Consider the following 5,050-nt stretch of genomic DNA (forward strand, 5'->3'; position numbering starts at 1 on the left):
CGACGTAGTCGACGATCGTCGTCGATAATCGAGATAATTGGGTGCCTAGTCGATCGGTTGTGTATAAAAAAAACAAAAGATGTGTCTAAGATGATGATATCGTTTTGTTTTATTAGACAACTAATATTAAAATGTAAGAGCGTGGCGCCTCGGACCGGTTTTTCCGTCGTCTAGGCGCGCTATCATGCACCTCCTTTTTATTAGTCGTCGATATATATTATATATCGTCGTCTTACGCACACGTTTCTTTATAAGTCAAACTTATAAAATAAACTGTGTCTGTATTTGTTTTATCTGCTTCGTGTCGATAAAATAATAAGAACAGTTCCCTGGTTGATCCTGCCAGTAGTCATATGCTTGTCTCAAAGATTAAGCCATGCATGTCTCAGTACATACCGAATTAAGGTGAAACCGCGAAAGGCTCATTAAATCAGTTATGGTTCCTTAGATCGTACCCACAATTACTTGGATAACTGTGGTAATTCTAGAGCTAATACATGCAAACAGAGCTCCGACCAGAGATGGAAGGAGTGCTTTTATTAGATCAAAACCAATCGGTTTCGGGTTCGCGCTCGTCATCGTACAACTTGGTGACTCTGAATAACTTTAAGCTGATCGCACGGTCTCGCACCGGCGACACATCTTTCAAATGTCTGCCTTATCAACTGTCGATGGTAGGTTCTGCGCCTACCATGGTCGTAACGGGTAACGGGGAATCAGGGTTCGATTCCGGAGAGGGAGCCTGAGAAACGGCTACCACATCCAAGGAAGGCAGCAGGCGCGCAAATTACCCACTCCCGGCACGGGGAGGTAGTGACGAAAAATAACGATACGGGACTCATCCGAGGCCCCGTAATCGGAATGAGTACACTCTAAACCCTTTAACGAGGATCAATTGGAGGGCCAGTCTGGTGCCAGCAGCCGCGGTAATTCCAGCTCCAATAGCGTATATTAAAGTTGTTGCGGTTAAAAAGCTCGTAGTCGAATTTGTGTCTCGCGCCGCCGGTTCATCGTTCGCGGTGTTAACTGGCGTGTTTTTCGCGAGACGTCCTGCCGGTGGGCTTAGTCGTGTCGCGTCGCCGTCGCGCGTGCGTTTCGGCGTGCGTGTTGTGCGCGTCGTGGTTACGACGGCCCAACTCAATCCTGCCGCGGTGCTCTTTACTGAGTGTCGAGGTGGGCCGGCACGTTTACTTTGAACAAATTAGAGTGCTCAAAGCAGGCTAAAATTTCGCCTGAATACTGTATGCATGGAATAATGGAATAGGACCTCGGTTCTATTTTGTTGGTTTTCGGAACCCCGAGGTAATGATTAATAGGAACGGATGGGGGCATTCGTATTGCGACGTTAGAGGTGAAATTCTTGGATCGTCGCAAGACGAACAGAAGCGAAAGCATTTGCCAAAAACGCTTTCATTGATCAAGAACGAAAGTTAGAGGTTCGAAGGCGATCAGATACCGCCCTAGTTCTAACCTTAAACGATGCCAGCTAGCGATCCGTCGACGTTCCCTAATATGACTCGACGGGCAGCTTCCGGGAAACCAAAGCTTTTGGGTTCCGGGGGAAGTATGGTTGCAAAGCTGAAACTTAAAGGAATTGACGGAAGGGCACCACCAGGAGTGGAGCCTGCGGCTTAATTTGACTCAACACGGGAAACCTCACCAGGCCCGGACACCGGAAGGATTGACAGATTGAGAGCTCTTTCTTGATTCGGTGGGTGGTGGTGCATGGCCGTTCTTAGTTGGTGGAGCGATTTGTCTGGTTAATTCCGATAACGAACGAGACTCTAGCCTGCTAACTAGGCGCTTTTTGACATCCTAAAGGCCCGCCGGCCGCGTTGCTTTCGGGTTTCGCGGTTCGTGCGCGGTTTTTACTGTCGGCGTACAAACTATTCTTCTTAGAGGGACAGGCGGCTTCTAGCCGCACGAGATTGAGCAATAACAGGTCTGTGATGCCCTTAGATGTTCTGGGCCGCACGCGCGCTACACTGAAGGAATCAGCGTGTCTTCCCTGGCCGAGCGGCCCGGGTAACCCGCTGAACCTCCTTCGTGCTAGGGATTGGGGCTTGCAATTGTTCCCCATGAACGAGGAATTCCCAGTAAGCGCGAGTCATAAGCTCGCGTTGATTACGTCCCTGCCCTTTGTACACACCGCCCGTCGCTACTACCGATTGAATGATTTAGTGAGGTCTTCGGATCGACACGCGATGGCGTTTCGGCGTCGTCGATGTGTAGGAAAAGATGACCAAACTTGATCATTTAGAGGAAGTAAAAGTCGTAACAAGGTTTCCGTAGGTGAACCTGCGGAAGGATCATTACAGTGTGTTGTTATGCCTATATATATATAATAGGTAAACGTACAAGTCTGTAAAAATCATTGTCGAACGTTAAAGAGCCATCTACGAAGTTCGGAAGTTCCGATCGAATTTCGACGTCGTCAACGTAGCTGTTTTCGGGTACCTATAATATATGGTTTTAAAAGATGTACGCCCGAAAGCGGAGATATATACGATGAAGATGTTGTTATATAGGACGACGAGTAATAATCGTCGGCCTACGACGGATTTCGTTATAAATGGACAAATCGAGCGCAAAATAAAACGATTTTGCCAATTATATTTCTAATCGACGTTTCGATCCTCATATCGACGAACATATACGATGATCGGTAATGTGATTAGTTTACGAAAATCTTATCACCCTTCGTTTGTTTCATTCCAAAAGGGTGAGATTTAGTTTACGAAAATATTGCCAAACTATGATCAGCGTATGCTCTTTTGTTGTCGTACGAGGTGAGACGACGAAAATTTACAACGAACGTCACCATTTCGAGTAGTCTGTCTCCGCTCCTCTCGTTGTGTGTAGTGGAGAAGACGAAAATAAACCGTAAGAGCGTTTTAAAGTCGACGGCGGCTGCGAAAGGGGCGCAAGCGCTGTCTATGACGTGAGCGCGCGTCGTCGTCGTCGTCGTCGTCTTATAATAGAAACGTTTCGATATGCGTTTAAAACCTAACTTAAAAAAAGATTACCCTAAACGGTGGATCACTTGGCTCGTGGGTCGATGAAGAACGCAGCTAATTGCGCGTCAACTTGTGAACTGCAGGACACATGAACATCGACATTTCGAACGCACATTGCGGTCCTGGGATCTCATACCCGGACCACTCCTGGCTGAGGGTCGTATCTCATTTCAAGACTGCTCGGATTTTCTTTGATCTTCGCGATCGACGAGAAATGTCTGAGCGTGCTGAGCGTATAAGCGCGATTCGATCGCGACGTTCTAAAACGTGACAGCGGACCCGTACGTGTGACCTAACTCTCTCGTACGGGTCGTACGAATATGAAAGGGATGAGACGTGTTTAAAACGGTCGTTCGCACGTTTTTGTGATAAACGTAGCGCGCACCATTAATACGATCGTCGTATCCGATAAAATTAGTTTTTAATCGACGTCGGATCGTAGGTGCGTTGTCTCTCGAATACGAGGGAGAAAACACCGTTTTTCGACGGCGCGTCTTTTCCATTCTAAACTTTTATATTTCGTATTGGCTCCTAATCTTCATTATTATGATGATTACGAGCGCCACGCATATTAAACTAGCGACCTCAGAGCAGGTGAGACTACCCGCTGAATTTAAGCATATTACTAAGCGGAGGAAAAGAAACTAACTAGGATTCCCTTAGTAGCTGCGAGCGAACAGGGATTAGCCCAGCACCGAATCCCGCGACCGACATCGGGCGCCGGGAAATGTGGTGTTCGGGAGGGTCCATTATCTCGACGTTACGTCGCGCGTCCAAGTCCATCTTGAACGGGGCAACAGCCCATAGAGGGTGCCAGGCCCGTAGCGACCGTGACTGACGGCGAGAGGATCTCTCCTTAGAGTCGGGTTGCTTGAGAGTGCAGCCCTAAGCGGGTGGTAAACTCCATCTAAGGCTAAATATAACCACGAGACCGATAGCGAACAAGTACCGTGAGGGAAAGTTGAAAAGCACTTTGAAGAGAGAGTTCAAGAGTACGTGAAACCGTTTAGGGGTAAACCTGAGAAACCCGAAAGGTCGAAGGGAGAAATTCATTCGCGGCTCGTAGTAGGCGGCGTGCGATCGCGTGACACGTGACGTTTCGGCGTTGCGCGCGCCTTTCGTACGTCGATCCGGCGACGAACGCGTGCACTTTTCTCCTTGTAGGACGTCGCGATCCGTTGGGCGTCGGCTTAAGGCTCGAGGTGGAGACCGTAGACTGCGGTTCGCGCCGTTTTCGTTTACGGACCCTCGTGTTCGCGGTCGACTCGCTCGACGGTATACCGAATGGTTTAAGGCCGCTACTCGTTAGCGTTCGGCTCGTCGCAAGCGCGTCAGATGCACGTCGGTAATCGGACCCGGTGCCGTTTCCGACCTCTGATGACTGTTGGCGACGAGGTTCTCGAACAGACCTAGACCGATCGGCGACGCTATAGCTTTGGGTACTTTCAGGACCCGTCTTGAAACACGGACCAAGGAGTCTAGCATGTGCGCGAGTCATTGGGAATCACTAAACCTAAAGGCGTAATGAAAGTGAAAGTTCGTCTCGCACGAACTCAGGGAAGATGGGCGGTTTACCCTTAAAAGTGGCCGCTTCGCATTCCCGGGGCGTCTCGTTCTCATCGCGAGAAGAGGCGCACCAAGAGCGTACACGCTGGGACCCGAAAGATGGTGAACTATGCCTGGTCAGGACGAAGTCAGGGGAAACCCTGATGGAGGTCCGTAGCGATTCTGACGTGCAAATCGATCGTCGGAACTGGGTATAGGGGCGAAAGACTAATCGAACCATCTAGTAGCTGGTTCCCTCCGAAGTTTCCCTCAGGATAGCTGGCGCTCGTAGCGTACGAGTCTCATCCGGTAAAGCGAATGATTAGAGGCATTGGGGTCGAAACGACCTCAACCTATTCTCAAACTTTAAATGGGTGAGATCTCCGGCTTGCTTAAATGATGAAGCCGCGAGATTTCGGATCAGAGTGCCAAGTGGGCCATTTTTGGTAAGCAGAACTGGCGCTGTGGGATGAACCAAACGTCGAGTT

General features: G+C 49.2%; 3 non-coding genes across 3 annotated transcripts in view; all 3 read left to right on the forward strand.

The window, feature by feature from the left end:
• Window positions 1-326: 326 nt before the first annotated feature.
• Window positions 327-2,315, forward strand: LOC143206332 (small subunit ribosomal RNA). The gene has a single exon (XR_013008312.1). It is a non-coding gene; the product is annotated as a small subunit ribosomal RNA (ribosomal RNA).
• Window positions 2,316-3,023: 708 nt separating this feature from the next.
• LOC143206331 (5.8S ribosomal RNA) lies at window positions 3,024-3,178 on the forward strand. The gene has a single exon (XR_013008311.1). It is a non-coding gene; the product is annotated as a 5.8S ribosomal RNA (ribosomal RNA).
• A 419-nt stretch (window positions 3,179-3,597) lies between these two features.
• LOC143206333 (large subunit ribosomal RNA) overlaps window positions 3,598-5,050 on the forward strand; it is a 4,098-nt gene continuing 2,645 nt past the window's right edge. Inside the window, exon 1 of the ribosomal RNA XR_013008313.1 lies at window positions 3,598-5,050. This exon is cut by the window's right edge and continues 2,645 nt beyond it. This is a non-coding gene — a ribosomal RNA (large subunit ribosomal RNA).

This window comes from Rhynchophorus ferrugineus, unplaced genomic scaffold, assembly GCF_030347505.1.
Source record: "Rhynchophorus ferrugineus isolate W39M unplaced genomic scaffold, kcgeb_rfMv2 rfM647, whole genome shotgun sequence".
NCBI lineage: Eukaryota > Metazoa > Arthropoda > Insecta > Coleoptera > Curculionidae > Rhynchophorus > Rhynchophorus ferrugineus.